The 18,762-nt window shown below is 46.6% G+C and overlaps 3 long non-coding RNA genes across 4 annotated transcripts in view; 2 read left to right on the top strand and 1 right to left on the bottom strand.

Moving 5' to 3' along the window:
- Nucleotides 1–7,760, bottom strand: part of LOC147573447 (uncharacterized) — a 35,790-nt gene extending 28,030 nt beyond the window's left edge. Inside the window, exons 1-3 of one of the 2 annotated variants that reach the window (XR_015244786.1) lie at nt 7,593–7,760; nt 5,461–5,570; nt 3,758–3,880 (exon numbers count right to left, since the gene is read on the bottom strand). This is a non-coding gene — a long non-coding RNA (uncharacterized LOC147573447). The remainder of the gene's footprint in view (nt 1–3,757; nt 3,881–5,460; nt 5,571–7,592) is intronic. The other variant, XR_015244785.1, reaches the window with a different exon arrangement.
- Nucleotides 7,761–7,904: 144 nt separating this feature from the next.
- LOC147573445 (uncharacterized) lies at nt 7,905–18,087 on the top strand. The gene is made up of 4 exons (XR_015244783.1): nt 7,905–8,134; nt 8,381–8,446; nt 9,250–10,048; nt 18,073–18,087. It is a non-coding gene; the product is annotated as an uncharacterized LOC147573445 (long non-coding RNA).
- Nucleotides 10,633–13,105, top strand: LOC147573446 (uncharacterized). Its single transcript, XR_015244784.1, has 2 exons — nt 10,633–10,816; nt 11,063–13,105. It is a non-coding gene; the product is annotated as an uncharacterized LOC147573446 (long non-coding RNA).
- Nucleotides 18,088–18,762: the final 675 nt, after the last annotated feature.

Raw genomic sequence — 18,762 nt, 5'->3', positions numbered from 1 at the left:
AGTGTATATTGCAGGCTTCTATTTTTATATTTGAAAGGACTGTATATGTATTCTTTTTAGTTTTTTCAAAATATCTACACTAAACAAAGAAGGAAGAAGCGGGAGGGGGGAGCCAGACCCAGATGTTTTTTAATCTGAGGTACAGATGGCCTGAATTGTACAATTTATTTTTAGAAGCAAGGAAAAGGCAGAGTACTTGAAACAGTGGTGGAAAATTTGGGCCATGTGACTCCAGTTCAACATGCATTCACTAAATGGAGGCTTCCCTCCCTCTCCACGTCCAGCCTCACCCTCAGCCTCCCCGTGGCAAGTGCTCTCACTTACTTTCTCGTATTTCAGTCCCCAGATACCTTAGTCAAGGAGGCAGGGCTAGGCATGGCTCTCCACATTTGACAGAGGACGAATCAGAGGTCCAAAGACGCCAGCTGGTGATGAGGCCGGGGTTGGAAAGCGGGTGTTCTGATTCCCCTGGCTCCCTTCCCTATATGTCTGAGTTCCTACAGATCATCCTGGAGTTGTTATAGAATAAACAGCAGGGTGTCTCCACCTCAGCACTAGCGACATGTGAGATTGTTTGGGGAGCCTGTCCGTGCGTTGCAGGAGGCTTAGGAGCATCCCTGGCCTCTACCCCATTAGACCCCAGTAGCATCACAACCCACCCCACCGCCACCACCACCGACACGATGTGACAACTAAAATGTTTTCAGACATTGCCAAATGTCTCCTGGGGGCAAAACTGCCCAACAGGAGAGAAATACTGAAGGAAGGTGAGATGTGGCACAGAACTTGAACGCTGGATCAAGCTGCTCTGGGGTTGTTTCTGGAAAAAGGCGATGCTGCCTGTCCCCAGACGTGGCAGCAGGTGGTGGTGGAGGGGGTCTAATAAGGAAGGGAGAGAGAGAGGAGGGGAGATTGGTTTATGCAGAAAGGCAGGGGCCCCAACTTGCTATGCTCTCTCCTGACAGCACTTAGCTTACTATGTGTAGATTTCTTATTAAATGCTTCCTTGCCCAGACAGTGGGTTCTCAGAAAAGACGGGTGTTGTCATTGTCCTGCTCTCCTTTGTACCTGCCATTCCTAGCACAATGTCTGGATTAAGGCAGTGCTCAATAAATGTTTGTGACATGGAAGGAGAGAATTCACCATCACAACACTTATTTCACAAAGCAGGATGGTGGGGGCCACAGGGCAACTTCATTAGTACATATATAGAATTTAACCTGACTCTTCATGACCTGGCCTTCAAGGGGTCTCATAAAAAGGGGTGACCCCAAGGTCGGTTCTCACGCTGATTCATTCACTCAGCCTTCAAAGACATTTCAGGTGTGCAGGGAGCTTGCTAAGCACAGAAGGGAGGAGAGGAATGAAACTCCTCTGTCAGCCTCTGCCTTTAGGGACCTCTGAGTCTGTCAGGGAGACTGTAGGACTACCCACTCTTCTCTCCTACAGGGGAGAAAATATCTAGGCAAAACCCCATAGAAGTTCCAAGACGGGTGGTTATGTCTGGCTGCAGGCAGGACTGAAGACTTCCCGAAGGAGGCAGCATTGAAGCAGGGCCTCGAAGGATATGTAGGATTTTAATCAGGAAAAAATTGTGGGCAGGGCATTTCAAGAAGGGGTAACAGTATGCACAGAAGCATGAAAGCAGGAAAGCTTAGGGGGATATTTCGGGAATAGCGTGGATTACATTTAGTTGCCAGTGTAGGTGAGGGCCAGACTCTGCATGGAAAAGTAGGCCAAGGGGAACTGGAGTCCATCATTTACTAGTTCCGGCTCCCAGAAGATTGCTGAACACAGAAGTGTTCATTGAGCACTGTTTGTTGAGCGCCTATGACATGTTAAGCAATCTGCATGAAGAATCTCACTGAACGTTCACTATAACCCAAGCGGTAAGGAGCATGATTAACCCCAACGAATCGCTGAGGGAAACAGGAGATTCAGAATCAGGTCTGTCTGACACCAAAGCCAGTCACTCTGAAGGACTTCAGTCTTCACTCACTGCATGTAGGAAGAAGATTCTGGCAGTAATGTCAGGGTGGTGTGGGTTTTGTGAGCAGTGCAGGACCCCTGTCGCCCTGCTGTGGTTGCCCAGCAGACCCCCAGAGTGTCTCCTGCAGTTTGGGAGGGCTTTCTCCTGCCCCAGCTATAACAGACCCTTCCCTCGTCATAACCCATCTTCCGCCCCGAGCCACAGAGCTTCTGCCCCCAACACGCACAAGAACTTCCACAATCGGTGGCCCTTCAACTCCAACCCACCAATGCCCAGCTCAGCTCAGCTTGAGCCCCGACTCCCTCAGGGTTTAATGCCTCCTTCCCTAGGGCCCTCACTGAGAGGGGACGGCAGACCACCTCTGTTCCTATTCCACTGAGGAGCCCCTTGGGGAAAACTCTTAGAGGTAGGAGTAAACCCCAGGAATCAGGGTATTGGCACAGTTGCTGGGGTCAACCTGGCCACCTTCTGAAACCTGGAAGCTTGGAGGCTGCCTTTCCCTGCCTCCGCCTCCCAACACTTCCCATCCCACCCGTGTGATCAGAGAGAACAGAATCTCCTTGTGGCCTTTAGGACCCACACAAAAGGGGCCAATGCCTGGCTAGGAAGGGCGCAGGAGGGCAGGGGAGACAGAACCAGCAGCCAAGTTGGACGTGAGCACTCAGGGGACCAGCCTGGTATAGGGCAACATTTCCCTGACTTCTGTCCTTCGAGAGCCACCTACACGATTTTGGGCATAACCACCTATCACCTGGTCTATTATTACACCTAAATTTATGTTAAAAGGACATCTTGTATCACTACTAAGGAGGAGAGACTGAATCACTTGCCATAAACAGAAGGTAACCATGGAGACAGAGGGTTATTACATTTCTAGGTAAGTTGTTCTATGGCCTGCTGAGGCTCCTTCCCCCACCCCTCCCCTGACTCCTTACCCTCTCTGTGACCAGGGCCCCTTCTGTTTCAGCTGCCCCTATGGATAAAACTGCTCGCTTAACATTCCTTCTACTAATAAAGCCAGATCTCCCCAAGAAACGACTTTATTTGCAGATAAGCGTATTTGCAAACTCTCTGGGTATACCACCGTCTCCCCAGGCTCCCGAACTCCTGGTCAATTGTTCAGTCCCAGGATAGTCAATTAGGAGACCCTTTGAGGGCAATGCAAGAGTCTAATGCTTGCCAGGATCCATTTCAGCCAGGGGTGGGAGTGGCTGGACTCCTCGCCTTTTTCTGAGATCAAATGGGGATTTTCTGCCCATTACTGGATCACCCTGCCTGATCTCCACGCCTCAGCCTACCTGTTCTCGCCTCCTGGCCCCAATCTAATTGGAAAGAAAACCGTCTTCGTGCACTCCCTTCTCCCAGGAAGCCCTGGGGTTGGGTGTGGGGGCCCAACAGGAGGACGAACGGCTGTGATTTAGCTGGTTCTGGCTGACACCTGGAATCCTGTGTCTGATGGAGGCAGCAGCAACTCAGGGAGCACAGAGCTGAGGCGGACAATGGAGCTGGGTGTCCTGAAGGAGACATAGGGATCCCAGGCTCCCTGCAGCATCCTCACCCGACCTCCCCAGGCTCACACTCACTCTTAAATGGGAAAAGCCAGCAAGGTTAGGGCTCTGCCCAGAAAGTCTTCCAAGTGTCATCCAATTTAAGCCTCAAACAAACCTATGAGGTAGGAATTACTATTATCCCCATTTAGGAATCATAAATGGGAGCCCTTGAGCAACCCAAGGCACAGAAATATTAAGTAACATGTTAATAACTTACCACATTGCTAGTAGATGGCAGGGGCAGCCAGCTTGACTTGAGAGTCATTCATTCATTTATTCATTCAGTAAATGTGTCTTGAATGTCTCCCATATACAGGACACTGTTCTAGGCACTTCGGACCTATCAGTGAACAAAAGCAATGATCCCTTATAGGCTTGTGTTGCTTACATTCTAGCAGAGGTGACCGACTGTGCATAAACTTCACAAGCAAGTCAATTATTTTTGTTTGTCAGACGGTGTTAAATGCTGTGAAAAAAGAAAAGATAGAGCAAGGTATGAGGGATCAGGAGTCCTGGCGGTTTGGGGTATGTGTTGCAATTTTAAGTAGGGTGATCACGGTGGGCTTCCTGGAGACAGTAAGATTTGGGCAAAGACTTAGAAGCAAAGAAAGAAAAGAGGGAGCCCTGTGGATACCCCGGGGGGAGGCGCAGCACGGGCAGGAGCACAGACAAATCATTTTAGGCTGTGAGAATTAATGAGAGGACAGAGGGGAATAAAGGTGGGCATGAGGGGGACTCGCTGGAGGGACACACGTATCCAAAATGTTCTTTGGAGCTCAGAGAAGCTGAGAACTGAGGGATGAGGGCCAGCCATGTGAAGAATCGGGGCTAGGTAATGTGTTTCAGAAGGATGTTGTGGTTTTCAGACCCTTCCATATCTTGGCAACCCTTGGATGTGCTGGGTACACGAGTCAGTACATACGTGCATATACACATACACGTGTATAGATACAGAACACAACCACATATACATGGATCTGCCTTTTTTAAAAACCTTTTTAAGTTGGTTTATTTTGAGAGAGCGGGCAAGCAGGGGAGGGCCACAGAGAGAGGGAGAGAGAGAATCCCAAGATGACAGTAAGGAGCCCGCCATGAGATCATGACCTGAGCCGAAACCAAGAGTCAGAGGCTTAACCAACTGAGCCACCCAGGCGCCTGGTGGATCTTGATATGATATATATATTACGTATATAATAAGCACTTATGTTCACATATTTATTATAAGAATTGGCTCACACAATTATGGAAGCTGAGAAGTCCCACAATCTGTCCTCTGAAAACTGGAAAACCAGGAAAGTTGTGGTATAATTTGGCCTCAGTCTGGAAGCCTGAGACCCAGGAACACCAATGTCTGAGGGCGGGAGAAGATGGATGTCTCCACTCAGGCAAAGAGCAAATTTGCCCTCTCGTCCTATTGGTGCCCGGAACAGATCCAATGATGCCCACCCACTCTGGTGAGGGCGATCTTCTTTATTCAGTCTACCAATTCAAATGCTAATCTATTCGGGAAACATTCTCACAGACACTCTCAGAAATAATGTTTTACAGCTCTCTGGGCATCCCTTAGCCCAGCCGAGTTCACACACAAAATCACCATCCCAGGGAGGTGGGGGGGAGGGGGGGAGACTGCTCTCCCACATCTGAAACCTCAATCCCAAGGAAGTCTGAGAGGCCTGAAGGGGAAGGGCGGGGGCAGCTCTGGCTGAATGTGTTGGCATGGATAATTCGCTTGCACTGTAAGTCCTAGATATTGAAGCCTTGAGGACTATAGGCAATTCCAGCCGCAGGGGCCAGAGTACCCTTAGGCAACATGAAAACAAACAAGCAGGAAATAAACCGTAATGCTAGGGTTGGTGAGGCTCAGTGACCTGAAATTGCATGAAGCCCATGTTGAAAACCAACCTGGACTTCACATAATACCTTGAGGTTTCACATGATAGCGTCTCCTGGGACTCTTGGTTCTCCTCTTCCGGTTTTCTCCTGTTCCACCATTACTGAAGCTTCCACTCACAGACCAACACATGCGAGACCTGCAAAGCCAGGGAAACCAGCTAGCTCATCTCCTCAGATGAGGCCATGTGGAGTCCTCTGGGGCAGCTCATATCTTGGAGGAGGGTGGGTTTCCAACCGACATTTGAAAATGCTTGTCCAGGGGCGCCTGGGTGGCGCAGTCGGTTAAGCGTCCGACTTCAGCCAGGTCACGATCTCGCGGTCCATGAGTTCGAGCCCCGCGTCAGGCTCTGGGCTGATGGCTCAGAGCCTGGAGCCTGTTTCCGATTCTGTGTCTCCCTCTCTCTCTGCCCCTCCCCCGTTCATGCTCTGTCTCTCTCTGTCCCAAAAATAAATAAATGTTGAAAAAAAATTTAAAAAAAAAAGAAAATGCTTGTCCAGCTCTGATTTAGAACAGAGGCTCACTCTGCTCGGGGCGACATTTGGAGCAGTGCTCAGTCTCCCCCACTCAGCAAAACCAGTCTGAAGGCTCACCAGACTTGCCTTGCTTGGGGGGCAGCCAAGGGATCACCTCTAAAGGGGGAGGGATGCAGGTGCTAAGGGGGTGTCTCCTTAAAAGAAGTAGAGGTTGGGGCGCCTGGGTGGCGCAGTCGGTTAAGCATCCGGCTTCAGCCAGGTCACGATCTCGCGGTCCGTGAGTTCGAGCCCCACGTCAGGCTCTGGGCTGATGGCTCGGAGCCTGGAGCCTGTTTCCGATTCTGTGTCTCCCTCTCTCTCTGCCCCTCCCCCGTTCATGCTCTGTCTCTCTCTGTCCCAAAAATAAATAAAAACGTTGAAAAAAATTAAAAAAAAAAAAAAAAGAAGTAGAGGTTGGGCATCCAGCTTCAGCTCAGGTCATGATCTCAAGGTTCGTGGGTTCGAGCCCCACGTTGGGCTCTGTGCTGACAGCTCGGAGCCTGGAGTCTGCTTTGGATTCTCTCTCTCTCTCTCTCTCTCTCTCTCTCTCTTTCTGCTCCTCCCCCATTCATGCTTTGTCTTCCAAAAATAAATAAACATTAAAAAAAAATTTTTTAAAGAAGTGGAAGCTAGGGTGGGAGAAGTGATAAGAGCTCTTTGGAGGGCTTGCAGAGGAACCTCCACTCTTGGGCAGGCCACAGGTGCTCCCCTCCAGCCTCCACCTTTCAAACACTTAACTGCAGTGATCCTGGGATAACTTTTGTTCCTTCCTCCTTCCTTCCTTCTTCTCTCCTTTTCTTTTTTCTTTCTTTCCTTCCTTCCTATTATTCTCTCTTTTTTAAACTCTGTCTCTAGATAAGCCTTGTCCCTATGAAACCTGATGCAACTTTGTGAAAGGTGTTTGCACCACAAGCAGGTAAAGTGAGGCCTCCCCATGGGGGTCACCACATGACTGACTGTCTGAAATGCCACCATGAGCATCGTTTCTTCTCCTTCTATAGCCTTTGACCAGTTGTCTAGTGCTTTTCTTTGCTCCTCTGTGTCCTGGGGATTGAGTGTCTTCATTTGCTGAGCAAGGACGGTGAGGCTCATAGGAAGGATGTGAACTGTTCTGGGTCTGGCTTGTGGTGGCTGCAGGCCACATCACTACAATCTCTGTCTCCTGTGGTTGGTCACACTGTCTCCTCATCTGTCTATTCTCTGTGTGTCTTATAAGAACACTTGTCATTGGATTTAGGGCACAATCCAGGATGATCACATCTCAAGATCCTTAATTCAATGACATCTACAGAGACCCTTTTTCCAAATAAGGGAACAGTCACAGGTTCTGGGATTCGACATGGATATCTTTTGGGGACCACTTTTTCAGCCTGCCACAGGCACAAGGGACTCTGCAGAAGGAAGAGATAAAAGGAAAGCTGCTTCCCTGTGAAGCTGGGATGCAGCCACCTAGTGCCACCCCCTCTTCCCCCCACCCCTCCCATCAGTCACCCCAGCGCTTTCCTTTAGGCTTCCCAGAGCCAGCCCCTCCCAAAACCAATTTGCAAGGCCCTTCCACTGGTGTTAGGATTATTTTCCTATTTGATAAGAGATGAGGGAATGGGGTCCCAGCACAGCAGGGTGCTCAGCACCCCATTTTGACTAACCTGGCGCCCCAGAATCCTAGAATAAGAAGAGAGGCAGGGAAGGGCCGGGAAACATGCCATGCCGCCGTTTGAGGAGAGAAGTGCGCACTGTCTGTCCTGGCCGGCTGCAGCGGCGGACCCGTCCCCAGCGGTGCACACGGCGGCACGCACACGGACGAACGGGAAGTGTCCCCCCCCCCCCCCCATGCACGCGGCGGGAAGCGGCCCCGGGCCGGGAGTTCAGGAGCGCCGCGCGCACCCGGTAGTGCACGCACGCGGCTGCTGGGTGGGGTGGGGTGGGGTGGGGGGAGCGCCCGGCCGGGCACAGGGCGGGGGAGGGGGGACGGCTGCCGCAATGCGCGCCTCCGCCTAAGCCTGTGTGCCCAGATGGAGAGAGGGGGCGCCGTGTGCGAGCCGGCTGTGCATGCGCGCCCCCGCCTGGGGCTATAAAAGCCTCGCCACCTGCTGCCACTAGTGCGTCCAGTTGCCGGGAGAAGCCAGTTCACCTCCTCCAGCGGCAGCTCCTCTGGACATGGACCCCGAGACCTGCCCTTGCCCTACTGGTGAGCCCCCGCCCCCATCCTGCGCACAGCGCGCCCCTGACTTGCAAGGAAACGGATGCCCAACGCCTGGGCTGAAGGACCTTGAGGGGACGGGACCCTCCATGTTTGCCATTTTTAACGTCGTTGAAGAGTAGACATGGCTGTATCCCACAGGGCACTGAGATTTGGCACCCCACCTCCTCCTTTATGCCTGGCCGCACCCCACTTTTAGCACCTTAACCCTTCCTGTGGCGTCCACCCTTCTAGGTGGTTCCTGTACCTGCAACGGCTCCTGCAAGTGTGAGGGATGCAAATGCACCTCCTGCAAGAAGAGTGAGTATGGGGACCCCTCCCCCCGCCCCTTCCCCCTGCTCCCTGAAGTCGGCGTCTCCCTAGGCAAGATGGAGAGACCCCTAGATCCCCTGTGACATTGCTTTTGACTCTTACTGGGACAGAACCACCTGGGGAGGCCTTAACATACGGTTGCTCGGGCCCTGCCCCCAGTGACTGTGGCAAGATGTTTTTCTATATTCCCAGATTCTGATGGACACCTATGATGGAGACCTTCTACCCTGGTCCAAACCCTCACCTCAAAACCTCAAGAACCTGGAGAAGGGAGTGGTGAAGCTGGGGGCTAGCTCTGGAGTTTGGGTCCCTTGGCCCCTCTCAGGCCTTTGAGGATCTCCTCAGTTTGACCTCCCCCAAGTCTCCCTGGAAGCAGTGTAATATGCTTGGGGAGGAGGAGGTGGGAGTGTGTAAGACTAGCCATAGAACCTCCCACCGTCTCCTGGAGCCCCTACCATCTCTGTTCCTCCAAGTTCATCCTTCAAGTCCCTTTTCAAGGCCATTGTTTACCCTGTGATGTTTTCCCCTAAAGGTCCAGCACTAACGCCCACCCCATCCGTGGGACTCCCCTGCACCCACACAAGGGGCTGTGGGCTATCTACTGGGTACTCCTCCCCAGTGGTAGCCCAGCATGCAACTGACATGCCATAGGTGCTGAGTCAAACTGCAGTGTGAGACTAGGAAGGGGGCAGTGCCTAGGCCCCTAGCACCTCTCCCTTCCCCTTTCCCTTTTGGTGGAAACAGATGCAGGGAGAGGCCATCAGACTGGGCATTCCTCATTTGATTTGCAGGCTGCTGCTCCTGCTGCCCGGCGGAGTGTGAGAAATGCGCCAAGGACTGTGTGTGCAAAGGTGAAGAGGGCACCGAGGCTGAGGCCGAGAAGTGTAGCTGCTGCCAGTGAGGACCCGCACCCCGTGTGAACCAAGAGGGAGAGCTGGGTGGTCCAGGGCCACCTCTTCTGTGGTGAGGCTTGGCTGTGTGTCCCCTTCCTCTGCCAGCTGCTGCCAAGTGACAATAAACCCTATGAATGGCATAAGCCAAGGACTGGTCTCTTCTTAAAGGGGAAGGAGGTGTGGGGAAGGGGGAGCCTAATGGGAGGGAACTGCCCGATTGAAAAGTGAAATCCTGAGACATGGACACTGTTCTCTTGGGGCTGGGATGGAGCTCTGGGGGCGGAATACATTCTCCCCCACCTTCAGGTGGCACTCAAGCCTCCTGCTAAGTCAAGCTCAGTTCTGGGGACGGAGGGGAGACTAGACCCATATGTTTGTCTCTTACTTCCCCCTCTCAACCTCCCTTTGTTCATCTGTATAATGGGGTTGGTGGGGGAGATAGTTAAAACCAGGCCCCAGTCCCAAAGCCCTGTGATTTCTGGAATTTTCTAGTTGCTCCTGCAAAGCTGCCCATTGTCGGAGCCATCAGAGGAGAGAGTCCAGGAGGCCCAGGGGCCTGTCTTGGCAAACCGTCAGCTGCGTTTCCAAGGTCACCACCCTGAATAGCCTGTCTCCCCAAAACAGATTGTTCAGCTCCTTTCAAATCACTTCATCTGGCCGTTTGTCTCCAGCCCCTTTTTCTCCAAAGGCAAGTAGGGTAATAAGAGCTTTTATCCATTGTGGTTATGATCCAGTCCTTGGTGAAAGAGAACACTCAGATTTACCTGGGCTGGCTAAGAAGGGAGAAACAGAATTCTGGGAGACAGAAGTTTCCCAGTGAGAGGACACAATCCGGTAAACACATCAGTTTTCCTCCAAGTTAGTTTTTCAGGATAGTTCATTCAAAAGCCCACCAGGGTTTATTTTTAAGACCTAATAGGCTGAGTTTAGAAAAACAGTGTGCAAGAAAAGCCAGTTTTGAAAAGGAACAACGGACAGGGTTTGCCCTCACCCACTAGCATTACTTGTTCTAAAGGTCTAGGAAGTGGTGTCAGCTCAGGAATAGATCCGTTGGACAGAGAGGAGAGTCCAAAAACGGGCCCCGTGTAGCTTCGAGTAAGAGATGATTGGGTCAGTGGCCAAAGGCAACACAGTGAACAATTGAACTAGTCAGTGAACCCTTTTGCATATCATGTGAAAAAAATTTTTTCAATTGACTTAAATACCTAAGTGCAAAAACAAAGCTATAAAAGAATTAGAAGGGGAAAATAGGACAGTGTTTATTCCTCTGGGGTGGAGATGATTCTTTTAAATAAGACCTAAAAGATCGAACATTTGAGATTACTTTGTGCTAAGCCCTTTTAAGTACATGATCTTACTTGATCCTTAAACTCTAGAAGAATGGTGTGATTATTATACCCATTTTACTGAGGAGGCAATAGGGCTGAGAGTAATTCGCATGAGGTCGGTTAAAAAATAAACTGAGGTGGGGCGCCTGGGTGGCGCAGTCGGTTAAGCGTCCGACTTTAGCCAGGTCACGATCTCGCGGTCCGTGAGTTCGAGCCCCGCGTCCAGCTCTGGGCTGATGGCTCAGAGCCTGGAGCCTGTTTCCGATTCTGTGTCTCCCTCTCTCTCTGCCCCTCCCCCGTTCATGCTCTGTCTCTCTCTGTCCCAAAAATAAATAAACGTTGAAAAAAAAAAATTAAAAAAATAAATAAATAAATAAACTGAGGTATATGTGTTTATTTAAGCAAAAATTTGATACAAATCTGGCAGATAGAAAGGAACTCCAAGGCGCTGCACAAAATTGAAAGATTTTACAGGCAGAAGGGAGCAGAAACAATGAAGTTATAATCGGAAAAGGAAGGAAGGAAGAAAGGAAGGAAGGAAGGGAGGGAGGAAGGAAGGAAGAAGAGAAAGGAGAGAAAAAAGGAAGAAAATAAACCCAGGTTGATTATTGCAAAGTTACTTTCCTTTAGGAGATGGGAGGAGTCTATCAGGCATATTACCTAACTAGTACTGATCAGGCAGTTCCTGATTAACTGGTTTAAGATGCCATTTCTAGGAGAACCAAAACTATAATTAAGTCTCTGTTTGGTGACATGGGGTTTAGCATAAGTGACCCCATTTTGGACCTGTTGTCTTGTTTTTCACAGTTCACATAGCTAGAAGGTGGTAGAGTCAGGATTTGAACCCAGGCTAACTGACTAAAATCAGTCCCTTGCAACTAACCATGCTTGTTTTCTTGCTTCTGGCTCACCTTGTATTACAAAAAGCATCAAAACAAATCTGAATCACCTCATACTCAGGATGATGTTTTTGTCTGTTGAAGCTACTAGAACAAAATATTACTGAGTGGCAATTAACAACAGAAATTTATTTCTCACAGTTCTGGAGCCTAGAAGTCTGAGATCAGAGTGTCAGCATGGTCCAATGAAGGCCCTCTTCTGGGTCAAAGACTTCTCATTGTATCCTCACATGGCAGAAGGGACTAGGGAGCTCTGTGGGGTCTCTTTTATAAGGGCACTAGTCCCATTCATGAGAGCTCCACGTCATTAATCACCTCCCAAAGACCCCAAGAAACACAAACATTCAGACCATAGCACATGACTACAAAACCGAAATAAGTGTTGGCAAGGATGTGGAGAAACTGGAACCTTGTATGCTACAGGCAGAAATGTAAAATGGTGCAGCCACTGTGGAAACAGTATGGCAGCTCTTCCAAAAATTAAAAATGGAATTACCATATAACCCAGCAATTCCACCTTTGGGTATATACCCAAAAGAATTAAAAACAGGGCCTCAAAGAGATATTCGTAGACCCGTGTTCATAGCAGCATTATTCACAATAGCCAAAAGGTAAAAGCAAGGTAGGTATCCACTGCCGGATGAATGGGTAAGCAAAACATAGTGTTTACTTACGGTGGGATATTATTCAACCATTAAAAGGAAAGAAATTCTGATTTATGCTACAACGTGGAGTTGTAGGCCAGTCACAAAAAAAGAAAAAACCGTATGATTCCAGTTATATGAGGTACCTAGAGTTGTCAAAGTCATTGAGCTAGAAAGTAGAATGGTGTTTACCAGGGGGTGAGGAGAAGAGGATGGGAAGTTGTTTAGAGGGTACAGATTCCAGTATTGCGAGATGAAAAGAGTTCTGGAGATTGGTTGCACAATGATCTAAATGTACTTAACGTTACTGAACTGTACATTTAAAACTGGTTAACAGGGGTGCCTGGCTGGCTCAGTTGGAAGAGCATGTGACTCTTGGTCTCAGGTTCATGAATTGAAGCCCCACGTTAGGTGTAGAGGTTACTAAAAATAAACAAACAAACAAACAAACTTTAAAAAATAAAATAAAATAAAATAAAAGTGGTTAAGATGGTAAATTTTATGTTTTGTGCCTTTTACCACAACTAAAAAAATAACCAAAGCTACACGGCAATAGAAAGTAGTTGCTATATATGTGTGCCATAGACTATATTGTATCCGTTCAAATTCATACACTGAAGTCTGAATCCCTGATATGACTGTTTGGAGACAGGGCCTGTGAGGAGGTAATTAAGGTTGAATGAGATCAGGAGAGCTCGGGCCTTGATATGATGGGATTAGGATTAGTGTCCCCAGATGAGACACTAGAGAGCTCTCTTGCAAGATGGTGTCTGCCTACAAACCAGGGAGGGAGCTCTCATGGGAAACGAACCCTAGCTGCATCCTGATCTGGGACTTCCCGCCTCCAAAACTGCAAGACAATAAATTTCTGTTGTTAAATCCACCCAGTCTATTTTGTCATGGCATTCTGAGCTGACAAATACAGTGTGTGTGTGTGTGTGTGTGTGTGTGTGTGTGTGTGTGTGTGTGTGTAAGTGTGTGATGGGGAGGGGAGGAGACCAGTATCTATAATATATAAAGAGTTAATACAAATCAATAAGAAATGGACAACATGATTTTAAAATTTCCAAGGATATAAATTAGCAATTCATAGGAAAATAAACTTGAAAGGCCAAAGAACAAATGAAATAATATTCTATCTCATATCTATCAAGGAAATGCAAATTACAATAACATTTTGCCAACCGGTTTGGCAAAAGGGTAAAAGACTGCTATTTTGTATTAAGAGTGAGGGGGTAGGGGAATGGTTATGAACCCCCATCCCCTGCTGGAGGGAATGTAAATTGGTACAGCCACTTTGGACGGCATTTTAACAGTAGCTACTCAAACATAAAATGTGTATATCTTCAACCCAGGACGTTCACCATACCATCATTGTATTAGCAGAAGCCTCAAAATGAGTTAAATACCCTTTAGTAGGGAAGCATAAAAATAGTCATAATGACCACCTAATAAAAAGAATCATGTAAGGGGCCCCTGGCTGGCTCAGTCAGTTGGGCGTCAAACTTTTGATTTCGGTTCAGGTCATGCTCACTCAGTTCATGAGATCAAGTTCCATGTCAGGTTTTGCACTGACAGCATGAAGCCTGCTGGGATTCTCTGTCTCCTCTCTCTCTGCCACTCCCCCTGCTTTCTTTTTCTTTCTGTGTCTCAAATAAATAAATAAACATAAAAAAAAGAATTATGTTAAGGCTCTGGAAGGCTCTGGAAAAACCACCACAACTTATGATTAAGTAAAAAAATATATATATAAACACAAAATATCCATACAATTAAACATATATAGTGCTATATATATATATATAAAGCACTATATATATGTGTGTGTGTGTGTGTGTGTGTGTGTATAAATATATATATATATATATTCTGTATATATTCTGTGGAGCATGGGATTTTCCCAATCAAGGGAATCTTTAGCTTTATTCATATTAACCTTTTCCAAAGAGACTGCATTCACTTCTGTTTGGCTAATTTTTAGGTGTGCTAGTGAATACCACAGGTTTTTTTGTTTGTTTTTTTTTTTAACTCAACACTTTGCCTTGGAGATATATCCACGTTAAGACATAGACAGCTAATAACTACTATAGAGTATACCGTGGATATGATTGCATCATAGTTTATTTTTAAATTTTCTTAATGGACTAATGGATGGATATTTAGGTGGCTTTTTCCAATAAGCAGAGCATGGCTCCTTCTTGCATATGTGTCAGTGAGTTTCTCTGAGCTGTAAGCTGATGTGTCAAATTGCTGGAGCACAAGAAAGAGCCCTTTTAATAGATCTTGTCAAAAGTTCTTGCTGGGATTGTTCCTATTTGCACTCCACCAACAGTGTCTGAGAGTTTTCAATGCCCCATTCCCTCATCAACCCTGAGTATTAACCTTGAATTTTTTTTGTCAATTTGACAGGTGAAAAATGACATCTTAGATTTTAAACTTAAGTAAGGTTGAGCACCTTTCCAATGCTTTATTGGCCAGTGGTTGTCATTTTCTATGAACTACTGATTCATGTCCTTTGTCCATTTGTCTGTTCATTTGCTTGTAGTGTTCTTGTTGATTTGGAGAAGCTCTTTGTATATTTTGGCCACTAATCCTTTGTTTTCGATCTGCTTTTTTATTTTTCTGAAAGTTCTCAAAGTTTTTGGCCTTCTGGTAAAATTTTTTTCTCTTGTTTTTTTTAACCCACTTTTCGAGATATAGTTTACATGCTGTAAAATTCACTCATTGTAAGTGTACAATTCAATTATATTAGCAAGTTTTTAGAGTTGTGCCACAATCACCACAGTATAGTTTCAAAATATTTTAATCATCCAGAAGTTCTACCGTGCCCATTTGCAGTTAATCCCTGCTCCCACCACCAACCCTAGGCAACCAATGACCTGCTTTCTCTCTGTATGAGTTTGCCTTTCCAGACATTTCATACAAATGGAATAGCATAATGTCTTTGAGAGTCATTCCATGTAGTTGCATGTCTTAGTAATTTATTCTTTTATTGCTGAATAGTGTTCCTTTTATAAAAAAAAAAGTTTATTTATTTATTTTTGAGAGAGAGAGAGAGAGTAGGAGAGGGACACAGAGGGAGACAGAGGATCCGAAGCAGGCTCTGCACTGTCAGTGCAGAGCACGATGTGGCGCTCGAACTCATGAAATGGTGAGATCATGACCTGAGCCAAAGTCAGGTCACACTTAACTGACTGAGCTACCCAGGCACTCCTGAATGGTGTTTCATTGTATGGATTTACCCCATTGTATTTATCCATTCACCAGTTGATGGATGTTTGAGTTGTTTCCACTTTTTGGCTATTTCAAATAATGGCTGTGTTCATAAACAGCTGTGAACATTTGTGCACGCGTCTCTGTGTGAACATACATTTTTATTTCTCTTGGTTAGATATTTGGGAGTGGAATTACTGGGTCTTATGGGAACTCTGTGTTTACTTTTTGAGGAAATTGCCAAATTGCTTTCCAAAGTGGCTACATTTTACATTTCCACTAGCAATGTGTGGGAGTAGCACATTTTCCACATTCCCACCAGCACTCTTAAATGCCTGTATTTTTTTTTTTTTTTTTTGAGAGAGAGAGAGAGAGAGAGAGAGAGAGCAAGCTGGGGAGGGGCAGAGAGAGAGGGAGAGAGAATCTTAAGTAGGCTCCACGTCCAGTGTAGAGCCTGATGGGGACTTTATCTAATAACCTTGAGATCATGACCTGAGCTGAAATCAAGAGTGGGACACTCAACCGACTGAGCCACCCAGGTGCCCCAAATGTCTGTATTTTTTATTATAGCCATTCTGGTAAGTGTAAAGTGGTACCTTATTGTGGTTTCAATTTGCATTTCCCAAATACTAATGATGCTGAGCATCTTTTCATGTGCCTAAAAGCCATTCGTATATCTCCTTTGCTGACATGTCTACTCAAGTATTTTGTCCCTCTTAAGGTGTTTTATTGTGGTAAAACCTACCATTTTTAACAACGGAACATTTTAACAATTTTCAAGTGTATAGCTTAGTAGTATTCGATCTGTTCCCATGGTTGTGCCTCTATCACCACCGTCCATCTCCAGAGCTTTTCCATCCTTCCCAAACTAAATTCTGTCCCCATTAAACAATAACTCTCCATTCTTCCCTCTCTCCAGCTCCTGGAAATTGCCATTCTACTTTCTCTATGAATTTGACCACTCTAGGCGTCTCATATAAGTGGATTCAAACAGTATTTATTTGTCCTTCCGTGACTTATTTCACCTAGCATAATACTTTGAAAGCCCATCCGTGTTGTAAGATTTGGCAGACTTTCACTCCTTGTTAAGGCTGAATAAATTTTCTGTTGTATGTATATACCACACTTTGTTTATCCATTCCGTCTATCGGCGGACGTTTGGGTTGTTTCCACTTTTTGGCTCTTACAAACAATGCAATGAACATGGGGGTGCATAGATCTTTTCGAGTTAGTGTTCTCATTTTCTTCTGATAAAAACCCAGAAGCGGAATTACTAGATTATATGGTAGTTTTATTTTTTTTATTAGGTTTTTAAGTGTATTTATTTTGAGAGACAGAGAGAGAGAGGATGAGAGAGAATCCCAGGCAGGCTCCGTGCTGTCAGCGCAGAGCCCAACTCGGGGCTGAAACCCACGAACTGTGAGATCATGACCTGAGCCGATACCAACAGTCAGACGCTTAACCGACTGAGCCACCTCGGCACCCCATGGTAGTTTTATTTTTAATTTTTTTTTGAGGAAACTCCACACTGCTTTCCATTGTGGCTGTACCAATTTACATCCTTACCAACTCTCGCTATTTCTTTTCTTTTAGTTAATAGCCGTTCTGACAGGTGTCAGGGGATGTTTCATTGCAGTTTTGATGTGCATTTCCTTGATGATTAGGGAGGTTGAGCATTTTTTCATGTACCGGTATGTCCTCTCTGAAAAAATATCTATTCAGATCCCCTAGCCATTTTTTAATCAGACTCTTTGGTTCTTGGCTATTGGGTTATATGAGTTCTTTACATATTTTGAATATTAACTCCTTACCAGATATATGATTTGCAGACATTTTTTCCTATTTAGTAGGTTGCCTCTCCATTTTGTTGATGGTTTCCTTTGCTGTCCAAAAGCTTTTTAGTTTAATGGGTCCCATTTGTTTACTTTTGCTGTTGTTGCCTTTGCTTTCGGTGTCAAATCCAAAAACACAGTCATCACCGAGACTGACATCAAGGAGCTTTCCGTTCATGTTTTCTTCTAGGAGTCTTATGGCCTAAGCTGTTACATTCAAATCTTTAATGTATTTGAAGTTATTTTTTGTGTATGGTGTAACGTAGTGGTCTGGTTTCATTCTTTTGCATGTGACTGTGCAGTTTTAGCAACATCATTTATTGAAGAGACTCTCTTTTCCCCATTGCTTATTCTTGGCCCCTTTGCTGTAAATTAATTGGCCATCTATGTGTGAGTTTATTTCTGGGCTTTCTATCCTGTTCCCTTCGTCCATATGACTGTTTCTTTGCCAATACCATACTATTGTGATTACTATAGCTTTGTAATATAGTTTGAAATCAGGGAGGGGCACCTGGGGGGCTCGGTCAGTTAAGCATCCAACTCTTGATTTTGGCTCAGGTTACGATCTTACAGTTGTGAAATCGAGCCCCACATTGGGCTCCATGCTGAGGGTGGAACGTACTTCGGACTCTCTCTCTCTGCCCCTCCCCCACTTGTTTTCTCTAAACAAGTAAATAAATAAATAAATAAATAAACATTAAAAAACAAATCAGGGAGTATGCTACCGTCTGGTGGTATTCTTTACAGTTTTCCATCATTCAGCTTTTAATGAGTGATCTTTTCCATCTTTCCATGGAATTTTGAGCCAACGTAGGAGATATACATCTCCCCTGAGCTGCCATCTCAACCCGGCCCTCCAAACCATTTCATCACAAAAATATCTATGAATGCGGGGCGCCTGGGTGGCGCAGTCGGTTAAGCGTCCGACTTCAGCCAGGTCACGATCTCGCGGTCCATGAGTTCGAGCCCCGCGTCGGGCTCTGGGCTGACGGCTCGGAGCCTGGAGCCTGTTTCCGATTCTGTGTCTCCCTCTCTCTCTGCCCCTCCCCTGTCCATGCTCTGTCTCTCTCTGTCCCAAAAATAAAAATAAACGTTGAAAAAAAAAAAATTTAAAAAAAAAAAAATATCTATGAATGCCTGAAAATCACCATGCTCTGTGGTGGACACCGAGGATGGATGAAAAGAAATGGTCTCAGCCCTTCAAGAACTCAGGAGGGTAAAGCCATCGCAAGACTCTGGAGTAGAATCCTGAATGCTCTAGAGCTGGAAGAAACTTACAGACTGTGGCACCCGGGTTCTCCTCATTTTAGAGTTTGGGAGGGTGAAGCCCAGGGAGGGTGTGGAGATACAAACAAAAGGTTGGGTGGGTTTAAGAAGGGAGTGACTCCACTAGGTTGCAGATCAGGGAAACACTCCTTAGAGGAGGAGGCATTTGAAATGGGCTCTTCGAGTTGGAGGGCGCCTGGAGGCGCCTGGGTGGCTCAGTTAGTTACTC

The sequence above is a fragment of the Puma concolor genome, chromosome E2, assembly GCF_028749965.1.
Source record: "Puma concolor isolate L17-30 chromosome E2, mPumCon1.1.hap2, whole genome shotgun sequence".
Classification (NCBI taxonomy): domain Eukaryota; kingdom Metazoa; phylum Chordata; class Mammalia; order Carnivora; family Felidae; genus Puma; species Puma concolor.
Note: the sequence above shows the minus strand (reverse complement) of the source record. Positions and strands in the feature narration are given on the sequence as shown.